This window comes from Macaca nemestrina, chromosome 7, assembly GCF_043159975.1.
Source record: "Macaca nemestrina isolate mMacNem1 chromosome 7, mMacNem.hap1, whole genome shotgun sequence".
Classification (NCBI taxonomy): domain Eukaryota; kingdom Metazoa; phylum Chordata; class Mammalia; order Primates; family Cercopithecidae; genus Macaca; species Macaca nemestrina.
In genome coordinates this window covers 172,730,010-172,743,699 of record NC_092131.1, presented here as the reverse complement: position 1 = coordinate 172,743,699, position 13,690 = coordinate 172,730,010, and the positions used below count along the sequence as shown (strand labels likewise).

Sequence of the window (13,690 nt, the reverse complement as noted above, 5' to 3'; positions counted from 1 at the left end):
ACTCCAGCCTGGGCAACAGAGCGAGACTCCATCTCAAAAAAAAAAAAAAAAGATGTATTTTGCTGTTGTTGGATGAAATGTTCTATAAATTAGATCCAATTTATTGATGGTGTTCTACAGTTCTCCTAGATTTTTGCCAATTACTTGTTCTCTCACTATGAAAGGTAGTGTGTGTGTTCTATGCGTCTAACAATTCATTGTCCAGTTAGAGTTGCTATTATACCACTTCAAGTGGATGGAGATCCTCACTGCCATCCATGAATGTGCATTCATCATTTTGAGAGTGAAAAGATTGTTAAAATTGCTTTTACTTTTTTAGGTATGGCCAAATGAGATGGGACTAGTGAAATGGGCGGGAAAATTGGAAGCTGACAGTGTGTGAGCTAGCACCCATGAATGCCTTTGGACTGGGCGGTTAGAGGGATGATAGGTGATAATGTAAGGCGGCTCCATCACACATTCTGGGGACTCCTGTGGAACAGACCAGCAGCTGCATTTGGAGATTCATTTTCGATTGTCACGTTTCCTCTTAGAGCTTTGCCTGGTCATCGTGTTCTGAGTGGCCCATTGGCCTCCGTGTCCCTTTTGATGAGGACATTTGCTCAGTGACTTTTGAGCAGCTGGATCTCCTGCTGTGGCAGGTGAGTGAGGGGATGGACGGCTCCTCGGACTGGCCCCCGGCCCAGGAGAAAGAGTGTGTGGCGGTGGCAACGCTGAAGCTTCTACGACTTCAGGTGTTCACAATTTCCCTTCTTCTTGCTCCTTTTGTAAGTGTCTTAGGGATTTCTAAGAAGGTTTATGTATTTTGAAGGGCGTGGGTTTTAGCCTATTCGGGGAAGTATTTTAAAGTAAGATTGTAATGCGCTTATAATGGATGCGAGGCTGAAACAACTTGATCTGATTATTTTATGTTTGTGCTGGAAGTCAGCCTCGGCATGCAGGAAGAGCATGCATGGATTGTGTTATTTTTGCTATGATGAGTGTGTCAGCATTCTTCCTGTTTTACTGTTGTTGTGTGTGGAGAAGTGACTGGGTGAGATCACAGGTGACGGGGGGAGGCGGTCCTCAGCTGAGAGACCAGTGTTGGCCCCTCTCTCCTCTGTGCTGTGAAAACCCTGCTCCAGGAGTGTCCAGTCTTGGTTTCCCTGGGCCACGCTGGAAGAATTGTCTTGGGCTACACATAAAATGCACTAACGATAGCTGATGAGCTTTTAAAAAATCGCAAAACATATCTCTTAATGTTTTAAGAAAGTTTACTTTGGACCGCATTCAAAGCCGTCCTGGGCCACGTGCTGCCCTCAGGTTGTGGGTTGGACAAAGCTGATCTACTCAGTAAGCTCGGCTCCCTACACAATACCTTCCTTTCCTCACCATGAAGGTTACGGCTGCGGTCAAAATAAAAGCTACAAAAGTCTTCCTCCCTGGTAAAACTAAAGCTGAAGTATTTGATCATCATATTTTCTTTGTCTTTGTCAAAAAACCATATAACTTAATGATAAGAACCACAGTTTTCTCGACATAGTAACTTCCCTTTTATTACACAATGATTTCTGTGTAACAACCCATCATGTCCCTCTTCCAGCCCCTCCCCTTTTTGCCCTGCTTCGAGAATCTACAGAACTGAGTGTAGTGTTTGGTTGCAGTGATGAACTGAGCAGAGGTTTGGAGCGTGCTTCTCCTCCTCCAGTCCTCTGTAGCACTCACGTGTCGCCATACCTGTGGCGTCCTGGCGTTTGCGTGGGTGCCCCCTGGTGTTTGCTGCTCCTCCTGGTTTGCAGTGATGCTTCTGTTCTGGTCAGTGCTGTGGAGTGTGGCCTTGTGTATGTCTCAGGCTGTCGAGGTGTCCCAGCGTCTGGTTTTGCATTTGCCTCTCCGTGGTTCTGAGGGTTCTGTGGGTTTCACAGACCGTAGGTGAGTTTCGACGCTCATTTCCGGACCTGTGATATCTATACCTAGATGAGCGATATGTTTCTGATTTCACTTCTACTGACAGGGCAAGGCCGGGTCTCTGATTTCTCGTGGGGTCTCTTGCTACCCAAAGCCCGGGACGGCAGTGTGTCGCGCCCTGGCTGTGGGTGGCTGGCAGGCAGGTGATCCTGAGTGGCTCCCAGCCTTCTGCAGGAAGCTGGGGTTCAGTGGGTCCTTGTGTGCATTCCCGTGTGGGAGGTTGTTCTGAAGCCTGGCGGCTCGGGTCTGCCTTCAGAGCCCGGAACCTCTTGACTCCTGCTGTGTGTGCCCGTGTGAGTTCCGTTTTGCACTTGAGGAGTTTCCTTGTGTACTCTCAGCTCCGCAGTCTAATTTTTAGCAGCTTTTTAAAAATTGAGACAGCGTCTCACTTTGTCACCCAGGCTGGAATGCAGTGGTGTAATCTTGGCCTCCCAGGTTCAAGTGATTCTCCTGCCTCAGCCTCCCAAGTGGCTGGGACTACAGGTGTGTATCATCATGCCCGGCTGATTTTTTATAGACATGGGGTTTCACCATGTTGGCCGGGCTCGTCTTAAACTCCTGATCTCAAGTGATCTTCCCACCTCGGCCCCCCAAAGACTGGGGTTACAGGCATAAGCCACCACCTGTGGCCGCTTTTTTGGTTACATCGTAGCCTTTCTTTCTGTGTTGCCTGCGGATTGTCGGGCGGGCGGGCGGGGTGGGGGTTGCTGTTGCTGGTGGTTTAGCTCCTCTGCTCATCTTGAGCTTTTCCATATACGTGTTCATGGTGGGGTTAAAAAATTCCTCTAGAAAATACTTCCAACTATTGTGGGTAAGAGGTTTTCTAGTCCAGTTTTTAAAAATACATAAACTGAGAAGTTACTTTATCTATTTAAATAATACTTCAAAGTGAGTTTTATTCCATGTTTAATAAGACTTTGAAATTCACTCATTTTGAGGGGTTCTAAGTGAAAATGATTTTTCTCCTGTCGGTTGCATGCTGCCATTAGTCACCAGGTTGACCCAGAATTGTGTGGTTTAGGTCTGGGCAGCGTCCTCCTGAACAGCCTGAAGCAGACGGTGGTGACCCTGGCCAGCAGCGTGGGCGTGCTGAGCACCGTGCAGTCGGCCCCCCAGGCCGTGCCGCAGTGCGGCTGGTCCGTGCTGCTGCCCAGCGCCGAGGAGCGGGCCGGGCACTCTCTGCTCCCCTGCCCTGCACAGGTGGGCTTGGGGAAGGAACAGGAGAGGGCATGGGTCGGGGTGCTGGGAGGGGATGGCGTTTCACTCAAATTGGCACACACTTTCTATTTCAGTTTCAGGCAATGACGTGAACATAAGTCGAGGTTGTCAATTCATGAGTGATCTTCTGGTGGGCAGCTTGGTGGCTGCTGGAGGGTTAGAGTCCGCCTTATACGCAGCCATTACTGCAGAGATCCAGGTATGGCCTTGGAGGCTCACATGACCTGGTGGTGCTCTGAGATCGGAAATACCACACTCACACGCGAAGAATAACTGAAAACAGTAAAACTGAACTTGTCTCATATCCAAGTATTTTTTTAAACTCTTTTATGTGCTAACTTAAACAATTATTGAGATATGATTTAATTGTGACATCCTGCATGTTGTCTGTTTCAGTGAAGTTAACAGGTAACTTGTCCATCACGTAGACTGTTCCCGTCACCCGGAAAGATCCCTGTGCCCCTTGGCACTCACAGCCGGGACGCTCCCCTGCCCTCAGATGATATTCATTTTCCTGCTCTGAGTGTTGCAGCAATGTAGCTGCAGAGGCTGCACTCTTTCCTGCGTTGCCTTGGAGAAGGATTTTCGGATTCACTCACACTGTTGTGTGTCTTGTGACTTGGTTTTTATTATTGGGAAGTTTTCCATTTTATAGGTGCAGTGCTGTTTGTTACTTCATTCTCCTATTGAAGGACATTTAATTGTTTTGGGGTTTTTTTTTTGTTTTTTTTTTTTTGAGACAGGGTCTTGCTCTGTCACCCAGGCTGGATACAGTGACCTGATCGTGGCTCACTGCAGCCTGGTCCTCCTCGGCTCAAACGATCCTCCCACCTCAGCCTCCTGTGTTGCAGGGACCACAGTCAGGTCACAATGCCCGGCTAGTTTTTTGATTATTTTGTAGAGACAAGGTTTCACTATGTTGCACAGGCTGGTCTCGAACTCCTGGGCTCAAGGGATCCCCCAACCTTGGCCTTCCAAAGTGCTGGGATTACAGGCATGAGCCACGGCGCCTGGCCTTATTTTGTTTCGAGGAGTGCCTTTTGGTAGGGGTGCCCAGGAGGAGGATGACTGTGGAGATGGGCAGGTGCCCTCCCTGCTGTGCAACTGGCTGACGTCCTGGCCCGGGGCTCTGCCCAGGACTGCTGTGTGCGCTTTTTGCAGTTCCCTTGGCGGTGGGTGAGCCCAGTTCTCTCCACCAGCTGAGGCCCAGGCTGCAGTGGTGCTGGCCAGAGAGAACGGAGTTAGCAGCCCGGGACCTGCAGCAATCCACAGCAGGAGTCAGAGCCTCACTTTCCCATCTGGGGAGTGAGACGGTGGATCTCGTGGTTTTCAAGGATTCATCCAGGTCTGTTTTCCTGGGCCAAGGGTTTGTCCCAAGACCTGTGGCTGATGCCCTGGGCTCCAGCCTCTCTATCCAAGGGAGCAGGGCTGAGCAGAAGTCGGCCTCCGCATTCCTGGCTTTTCATCCCCATCCTGAGCTGCCTGTCTCTGGCTTCCCCATCAGTGCTGGTGCCCCTTGAGAAGCCTCCCAGAGGAAGAGTTGGCCAAAAGGGGTGTTTATGTGTGACTTGGAAGGCAGAAGGAAAGAGACAGCAGTTGCTGTCTGGAGGCGGCCGTGGCTGTCCAGTGTCACTGGCCAGGTCAATGTCCATTCTGCCTGTACACAGCAAATCTATCACTGTGACACGGGTTTTGCAAAAGAAAAAAGATAGATTCACAAGACCGCCAAGTGAGGAGGTGGGAGAACAGCGCTCAAATCCTTATGTCCCTGGAGATAAGGCTGAGGGCTGTTTCTAGGTTAGGGAAGTGTGATGATCTAAAATGTGGGGGGAGGTGATTGGCAGTGGGGAAAAATGAAGTAACAGGTTCATTTTGTGCAAGTGTTATCAGGCAGCTGGCCGAAATCGGTGGCTCATGCCTGTAATCCCAACAGTTTGGGAGGCAAAGGCGGGCAGATCACCTGAGATCAGGAGTGTGAGACCAGCCTGGCCAACATGGTGAAACCCCGTCTCTATTAAAAATACAAAAATTAGTCTGGACACGATGGCTCATGCCTGTAATCCCAGCACTTTGGGAGGCCGAGGCAGGTGAATCAGGAGGTCAGGAGATCGAGACCATCCTGGCTAAAACAGTGAAACCCCATCTCTACTAAAAAAAAAAAAAAATACAAAAAATTAGCCAGGCATGGTGGTGGGCACCTACAGTCCCAGCTACTCGGGAAGCTGAGGCAGGAGAATGGTGCGAACCCACGAGGCAGAGCTTGCAGTGAGCTGAGATCGCGCCATTGCACTCCAGCCTGGGCGACCGAGCCAGACTGTCCAAAAAACCCAAAAAGCCTGGGTGCGGTGGCTCATGCCTGTAATCTCAGCACTTTGGGAGGCCAAGGCGGGCTCATCACCTGAGGTTGGGAGTTCGAGACCAGCCTGACCAACATGGAGAAACCCCATCCCTACTAAAAATACAAAATTAGCCAGGCGTGGTGGTGCATGACTGTAATCCCAGCTAGTTGGGAGGCTGAGGCAGGAGAATCGCTTGAACCCAGGAGGCGGAGGTTGCGGTGAGCTGAGTCACACCATTGCACTCCAGCCTGGGCAACAAGAGCCAAACTCCATCTCAAACAACCAACCAACCGAACGAAAAACAAAACAAAAGAAAAAACACAGTGTAACAAGTAATTATAAAGTCACTGCTCAGGGACCAGCTTGCCCGTCCTGTGCCTTTAGAGGGAAGCTCCCAGCCACTGTTCTTCAGTTTTATATCTTAAGTACAGGAGTCACCAAACTAGGCCTATGTACCACAGCTGGCACCCAGCCTTTATTTATTTATTTTTTGAGATGGAGTCTCTCTCTGTCCCCCAGGTTGCAGTGGAGTGGCACGATCTCTGTTCACTGCAACCTCTGCTTCCTGGGTTCAAGCAATTCTCCTGACTCAGCCTCTGGAGTAGCTGGGATGACAGGTGCATGCCACCACACCTAGCTAATTTTTGTATTTTTGGTAGAGATGGGCGTTGGCCTCTCAAAGTGCTGGGATTACAGGCATGAGCCATGATGCCTGACCCAGCCTTTTTGAAAATGAAGGTTTTGGCCAGCACGGTGGCTCACGTCTGTAATCCCAGCACTTTGGGAGGCCAAGGCAGGCGGATAACCTGAGGTCAGGAGTTCGAACCCAGCCTGGCCAACAAGATGAAACCCCGTCTCTACCAAAAATACAAAAATTAGCCAGGAGTGATGGCATGCACATGTAATGCCAGCTACTTGGGAGCCTGAGGCAGGAGAATCACTTGAACCCAGGAGGTAGAGGTCGCAGTGAGCCGAGATCACCCGATTGCACTCCATCGAGCCTTGGCAACAAGAGCGAAACTCCATCCCAACAAAATAAAAATTAAAAAATGATGTCCTTTTTTGCATCTCAACCCTTTTTTTTTTTTTTTTTTTTTTTTTTTTGAGACGGAGTCTCGCTCTGTCACCCAGGCTGGAGTGCAGTGGCCGGATCTCAGCTCACTGCAAGCTCCGCCTCCTGGGTTCACACCATTCTCCTGCCTCAGCCTCCCGAGTAGCTGGGACTACAGGCGCCTGCCACCTCGCCCGGCTAAGTTTTTGTATTTTTAGTAGAGACGGGGTTTCACTGTGTTACCCAGGATGGTCTCGATCTCCTGACCTCGTGATCCGCCCGTCTCGGCCTCCCAAAGTGCTGGGATTACAGGCTTGGGCCACCGCGCCCGGCCATCTCAACCCTTTTTTATTTTTTTTATTTTGAGACAGGGTCTCACTGTGTTGCCCAGGTTGGAGTGCAGGAGCCTGATGTTAGCTCACTGCAGCCTCGACCTCCCCAGCGCACATGATCCTCCCCACTCAGCCTTCCAAACAGCTGGGACCACGGGTAGGCACCACCATGCCCGCCTAATTTTTGTATTTTTTGTAGAAATGGGATTATGCCATGTTGCCCAGGCTGATCTTGACTTCAGGGCTCAAGTAATCTCTCTGCCTCCACCTCCCGAAGTGCTGGGATTACAGGCGTGAGCCACCATGCCCAGCCCTGCTTTAAATTAAAGTGTATTTCACTTGATATTAGTACAGCCACTTCGGCGGTTTTTTGCTTACTATTTAAAGGTTGTATCTTTGTATCCTTTTACTTTCAATCTGTTCATTTTAATTTAAAATGTTTATCTTGTAGATAGCACATTGATGGATCATATTTTCTTTTTTAATCCTTTCAGCCAGTCGGCTTTTCTTTTTTTGTGTGACAGAGTTTTGCTCGTCACCCAGGCTGGAGTGCAATGGTGCGATCTCAGCTCACTGCAACCTCTGCCTCCTGGGTTCAAGCGATTCCACAGCCTCAGCCTCCTGAGTAGTTGGGATTACAGGCGCCTGAAACCATGCCTGGCTAATTTTCGTATTTTTAATAGAGACGGGGGTTTCTTCATGTTGCTCAGGCTGGTCTTGAACTCCTGAACTCAGGTGATCCACCACCTCAGCCTCCCAAAGTGCTGAGATTACAGGCATAAGCCACCGCACCCGGCCAAAGTGAATTTTTTTTTCTCAGAAAATCTATTCCATTCTTTTTCCAGAAACCAAGTTTGTACAACTAAAATAAATATTTATACTCTACTTTTTTTGTTCTGAGGTCTTATTGAGTTTTAATAGAATTTCATCTTTACATGTTTAGAAAAATTAGAAAATACAGATAAACCATAACTAAGTAAATAATAACATCTTTTCCTTCTGTTCAAAGTTCATTACTATTAGCCGAGTGCAGTGGCTCACACTTGTAATCCCAGCATTTTGGGAGACAGAGGCGACGGATCACTTTAGCCTAGGAGTTCGACACCAGCCTGGGCAACATGGCAAACCCCGGTCTCTACAAAAAATACAAAAATTAGCTAGGCGTGGTTGCTTGTGCCTGCAGTCCTAGCTACTGGCAAGGCTGAGGTTGAGAACCACGTGAACCCGGTAAGTCAAGGCTGCAGTGGTGCAGCCTCTGTCCCCTAGGCTGGAGTGCAGTGGTGCAATCTCGGCTCACTGCAATCTCCGCCTCCCAGGTTCAAGCAATCCTCCTGCCTCAGCCTCCCAAGTAGCCGGGATTACAGGCACGCACCACCACACCTGGCTAATTTTTGTATTTTTAGTAGAAAGGAGGTCTCACCATGTTGGCCAGGCTGATCTTGAACTCCTGACCTCAAATAATCCACCTGCCTCGGCCTCCCAAAGTGCTGGGATTACAGGCGGGACCACCATGCCCTTTTTCCTTCTTAGAGGCAGGATGTCACTCTGTCGCCCAGGCTGGAGTGCAGTGGCATGATCTCAGCTCACTGTAGCATTGACCTCCCAGGCTGAGGCGATTCTCCTGCCTCAGCCTCCCGAGCAGCTGGGATCACAGGTGTGCACTACCACACCTGGCTAATTGTTAATTTTTTTTTTGGAGATGGGGTCTTGCTATGTTGCCCAGTCTGGCAACATGGGATCCTCCAACTCCTGCCTTTGAGGGATCCTCCCACTTCTGCCTCCCAAAGCCCTGAAAATTACAGACGTGAGACACCATGCCCAGCCTATATTGTTGCATATTTCTTCCATTGTGTTTTGTGGTCGCTGGAGGTCTGTTTCTTCTTGGATTCCCTGCACAGTGTTCCACAGCTGCTCCACGTAATCTGCCCAAGACTTTTGCTGCATTCAGTTGAACACACAGGAGGAAACTTCACTCCCCAGCCGACCACACAAAGATCCGTTCTCATCCCCAGGGCAGCTGCTCTGGCCACTCGACCCGCGCCCTGGATGGCTCCAGTTGCTGTGAGCGCGACCACCCGCCGCGTGATTAAGAGCGCTCCGGGCCGGGCAGTCTCCCGTGGGAGTGGGGGCGTGGGTGAGTGCGACGGAAATCCCGCCTTCCGGCGCCCGCGCTTGACCCTGGCCTCAGACGGTGAGCTCCAAGTAGGAAGATGAGCGGGATTGCGGGAAGCGGGAGAGCCCGGAGGACTGCGAAGCGCTCGTCTTCACCATTGGCTGCGCCCGCGGAGCAGCCTCGTTGCGATTGGACGTACGCGGGGGGCGGGGGGGGGCGCGGGAGTGTCGCGTGCGCCCGCCGCTAGGGCAGTTAGAGGCGCGGGGATCCGGGCTGAGCCGGCGGCTGCTGGGAGGCTGTGTCCGGACGCCCGCGGGGCCACGCGGCCCGGCTCTGCTTGTGCGGTCCTGGTCTGGGGCACCGGGGCGGCGGGAGGCGGAGGCGGTGCGGGCGCGGGGCTGGCGGGCGGCCGAGCCTGGGAGGCAGGGGTGGGCGCGGCGGCCGCACCGGGGCCTGCGCGGATAGCCCGCGGGGCAGTCTCGGGCCTCTCCATCTCTTAAGTGGTGGTGGCTGTGGGTTTTTCTGCAGGCGATCGTTTTGAGTAATTTGTTTCACGCACGCGCCGTGCTGTGGGGTAAATGCTGCTTTCATGTGTCCGTTGAAACGGTGGGTTTCCTGTCGTGTGTGTGTACCTTTTGCATTTGAGGGCAGATGACATTGTGACTTGGCCTCCTGTGACCGTCCGTTCTCAAGGTTTCGCCAGCGTGGTGCAGAAACCCGGCCCACCCTGCTTACCTTGGAAGGAGGCTTTCCCTTCCCCACCTCCCTTTCCCCTCCATCTCTTCCCTGTTTCCCTCTCTCCCCTCACTGCCGTCCCCCAGCTCTTCTCTCCCCTCTTGCTGTTCTCTCTTGCTCTCTCTTTTTTCTGCATTAAACATTTCAGGAGTGTCTTTGTAAATTATTAAAAAGCGTTAGGTCTTAAACATGTGTGTTTACTTGCAGGCCTGAGAACCGGGAGGACGCTGGAGAAAAGCTGCCCTGTGAATCTTTGTTTGGCTGCCCAGGCTCGCCTTGACTCCAAATGTTCCGTTGAAAACAGATGCACAGGTGGGGTTTGCCATGTCTTTTTCTTGGCGTGTTTCTGCTTCCATGTTTAAATTTCTCATGTAAGGCTGTTTTTTTTAGGGCATGTAAGGGGAAGTTAGTTGTATCTTCCTATGTTAGAGGAGCAGGTTTATTTCCTCCTATAACTTAAAATGTAGCAGTCTTGGCCGGGCGCGGGGGCTCACGCCTGTAATCCCAGCACTTTGGGAGGCCGAGGCGGGTGGATCACGAGGTGAGGAGATCGAGACCATTCTGGCTAACACGGTGAAACCCCGTCTCTACTAAAAATACAAAAAAATTAGCCGGACGTGGTGGCAGGCGCCTGTAGTCCCAGCTACTGGCGAGGCGGAGGCAGGACAATGGCGTGAACACGGGAGGCGGTGGAGCTTGCAGTGAGCCGAGATCTCACCACTGCGCTCCAGCCTGGGCGACAGAGCGAGACTCCGTCTTAAAAAAAAAAAAGGTAGCAGTCTTTATGGCTGTTTTTGTAGATTGTGCACGGCTGCCTTTTAATTAGTTTCTTGCAAGTGCACTACCCTTGAGATCTATTAATAGGCAAAATTTTTTTCCTATTTATTATTACTGGCTAAGAAATCTGCCACACTCCTAACCATATCATGATGACTGTTATTTGTTACTGATAGTATTTGAGCTGTTTAGTTAACTGTGGAGGGGAAAATTGGAGAAGTCAGTTGCAGTAATTATGGCCGAGAGAAACTCACTCATTTTATGAGGTCTTGTGTTGATGTTTCTGGAGAGACAAGAGTGAGTTCAGTTGAGCTGTTTGTTTTGTATTTGTAACCAATACAAGGACTAAGGACAATTGTGTTGAAACCGAGGTCATGATGTTAGGATCTTGAGGGCTGAAGGTTCCAAATCAATGGTGTATATATAGAATTCTATCTGACTTGAAATTTCCCCTTTCTGGACCTCCGGATGCTGAGGCTGACAGTGTCCATGTGACAGTGCCTTCCCTGACAGGAATCAGAAACCTTTTTTTTTTCTTTTTTTTTTTGCACGTGTCAGTAATTCATTATATTTTTAAAACTTTTCACCTCTTCCTCCTAGTTCTCAAATACTGATTTGTAAATAAATTAAAACATTTCCCGAAGTGTTTTCTGTGAAAGAATAGTTGCAAAAGATACTGAAAGAAAAGTACATGGAAAAATCCGAAGTATATGTTTTATTCATTACATTTGATGAATTTTTTTGTTGTAGTTTTTTCCTCTCGAGAGGGCGTCTTGCTCTGTCGCTCAGGCTGAAGTGCAGTGGCTTGATCGTGGCTCACTGCATCCTCTGCCTCTTGGGTTCAAGCAGTTCTCTGCCTCAGCCTCCGGAGTAGCTGGGATTCCAGGTGTCCTCCACCTCGCCCAGCTAATTTTTTTTCTTTTTTTTTGAGGTGGAGTCTCGCTCTGTCGCCCAGGCTGGAGTGCAGTGTCACCATCTCAGCTCACTGCAAGCTCCGCCTCCCGGGTTCAAGCCATTCTCCTGCCTCAGCCCCCCAAGTAGCTGGGACTACAGGCGCCTGCCACCACACACGGCTAATTTTTTGTATTTTTAGTGGAGACAGGGTTTCACTGTGTTAGCCAAGATGGTCTCGACCTCCTGACCTTGTGATCCACCTGTCTTGGCCTCCCAAAGTGCTGGGATGACAGGTGTGAGCCACCGCGTCTGGCCCTAATTTTTGTATTTTTAGTAGAGACCGACTTTCACCATATTGGCCAGGCTGGTCTTGAACTCCCGACCTCATGATCCGCCCACCTCGGCCTCCCAAAGTGCTGGGATTACAGACGTGAGCTTCCACGCCCGGCCCATGTTTGATGATTTTTTTTTTTTTTGTCCTTTGTTCTTGTAAAAATCATGGTTAGAAAGCAGAGTATAATTATTCTTTACATGGATCCCAAATGATTAGGGTTTGTAGGGAGTTTATTTTTGGCATTCAGTAAATGTTTTTATTTTTAGTGTGGAATGTTGTGTGTTTTTTATTATTAGAAATTATTTATAGATTTATACATATCAAATTCCATTCTTTTTTGTTTGAGACAGAATCTCACTGTCTTGCCCAGGCTGGAATGCAGTTGTGCCGTCTCAGCTCACTGCAACCTCTGCCTCCCGAGTACAAATGATTCTCCTGCCTCAGCCTCCCAAGTAGCTGGGACTATAGGCGCCTGCCACCATGCCCGGCTAATTTTTGTATTTTTAGTAGAGATGGGGTTTCACTATGTTGGCCAGGCTGGTCTTGAACTCCTGACCTGGTGATCCACCCACCTTGGCCTCCCAAAGTGCTGGGATGACAGGTGTGAACCACCGTGCCTGGCCTCAAATTCCATTTTTCAGACTATGAATATTTTATTTTATTTTCTGAGACAGGGTCTTGCTCTGTTGCCCAGGCTGGAGTGCAGTGGTGCTGTCTTGGCTCACTGCAACCTCTGCCTCCTGAGTTCAAGGGATTCTGCCTCAACCTCCCAAGTAGCTGGGATTACAGGTGTCCGCCACCACACCTGGCTAATTTTTTTTTTTTTTTTTTTTTTTGAGATGGAGTCTCGCTCCGTCGCCCAGGCTGAAGTGCAGTGGTGTGATCTCGGCTCAGTGCAACTTCTGCCTCCCGGGTTCAAGCAATTCTCCTGCCTCAGCCTCCTGAGTAGCTGGCATGACAGGTACCCGCCACCACTAACCTCCACCTCCCTGGTTCAAGCTATTCTCTGCCTCAGCCTCCTGAGTAGCTGAGATTACAGGCACACGCCAGCAATCCCGGCTAATTTTTGACTTTGTTGTAGAGACAGGGTTTCACCATGTTGGTCAGGCTGGTCTTGAACTCCTGACCTCATGATCCACTCACGTCGGCCTCCGAAAGTGCTGGGATTACAGGCGTGAGCCACATTTTTAGTAGAGATGCGGTATCACCATGTTGGCCAGGCTGGTCTCGAACTCCTGACCTCAAGTGATCCTCTCACCTCGGCCTCCCAGAGTGCTAGGATTACAGATGTGAGGTACTGCGCCAAGTCTAATTTTGTATTTTTAGTAGAGATGGGGTTTTGCCGTGTTGGCCAGGCTAGTCTAGAACTCCTAGGTTCAAGTGATCCTCCCGCATTGGCCTCTCAAAGTGCTGGGATTACAGGCGTGAGCCACCACACCTGGCCAGTGGGAGGTCTTCCTTCCCTTCTCTCCAGCATTCTATAAGCAATGTTTTCGGGCAGTGTGTGTTCAATTTTCTCTATATATACTTTGAACCCTACAGTAGTGAAAGGAAGAGTAGACAAATATTGAAGCTGATATAGTGTGGTCTTTGAGCTGCTGGTGCTAATTATTGTTTTCATGGCCTTCAATGACTTCATCCTGCTTTTGCTGTTGTAAAGTGTTCTAATTTATGCTCCTGAGAATAACACTTGAGGTGTATTTAGGGTTCTTGTCTGCTTCCTGGTGACTGTCGAAGCTTTTCATCTTGAAGAAGGGAGATGACCAGTGTTCCAGTGTACTGAGTTTAAAGAATTTTGCATTTTTTTATTTGTAAAGTTTATAGCCAGATGTAGGATAGGGGTGACATGCTTTCTCTAAAGGGCCAAATAGTAAATATTTTAAGCCCTCAATGGACCATATGGTCTCTGTCATAGCCATGGGCACTTGCAGCTGTAGTGCCAAAGCAGCC

General features: G+C 49.7%; 1 protein-coding gene across 12 annotated transcripts in view; it reads left to right on the top strand.

The window, feature by feature from the left end:
• The window catches only part of LOC105470213 (E3 ubiquitin-protein ligase HERC2-like), a 147,341-nt gene that overhangs the window by 33,688 nt on the left and 99,963 nt on the right, over positions 1–13,690 (top strand). For 9 of the 12 annotated variants that reach the window (XR_011606252.1, XR_011606255.1, XR_011606249.1 and 6 more), the window contains exons 1-2: positions 9,222–9,339; positions 9,943–10,047. The gene's annotated coding sequence lies outside the window, so the exon portion shown is untranslated. Of the gene's footprint in view, positions 9,196–9,221; positions 9,345–9,468; positions 9,607–9,942; positions 10,048–13,690 lie in introns of those variants that run through there. The other 3 variants (XR_011606248.1, XR_011606247.1, XR_011606246.1) reach the window with 3 other exon arrangements.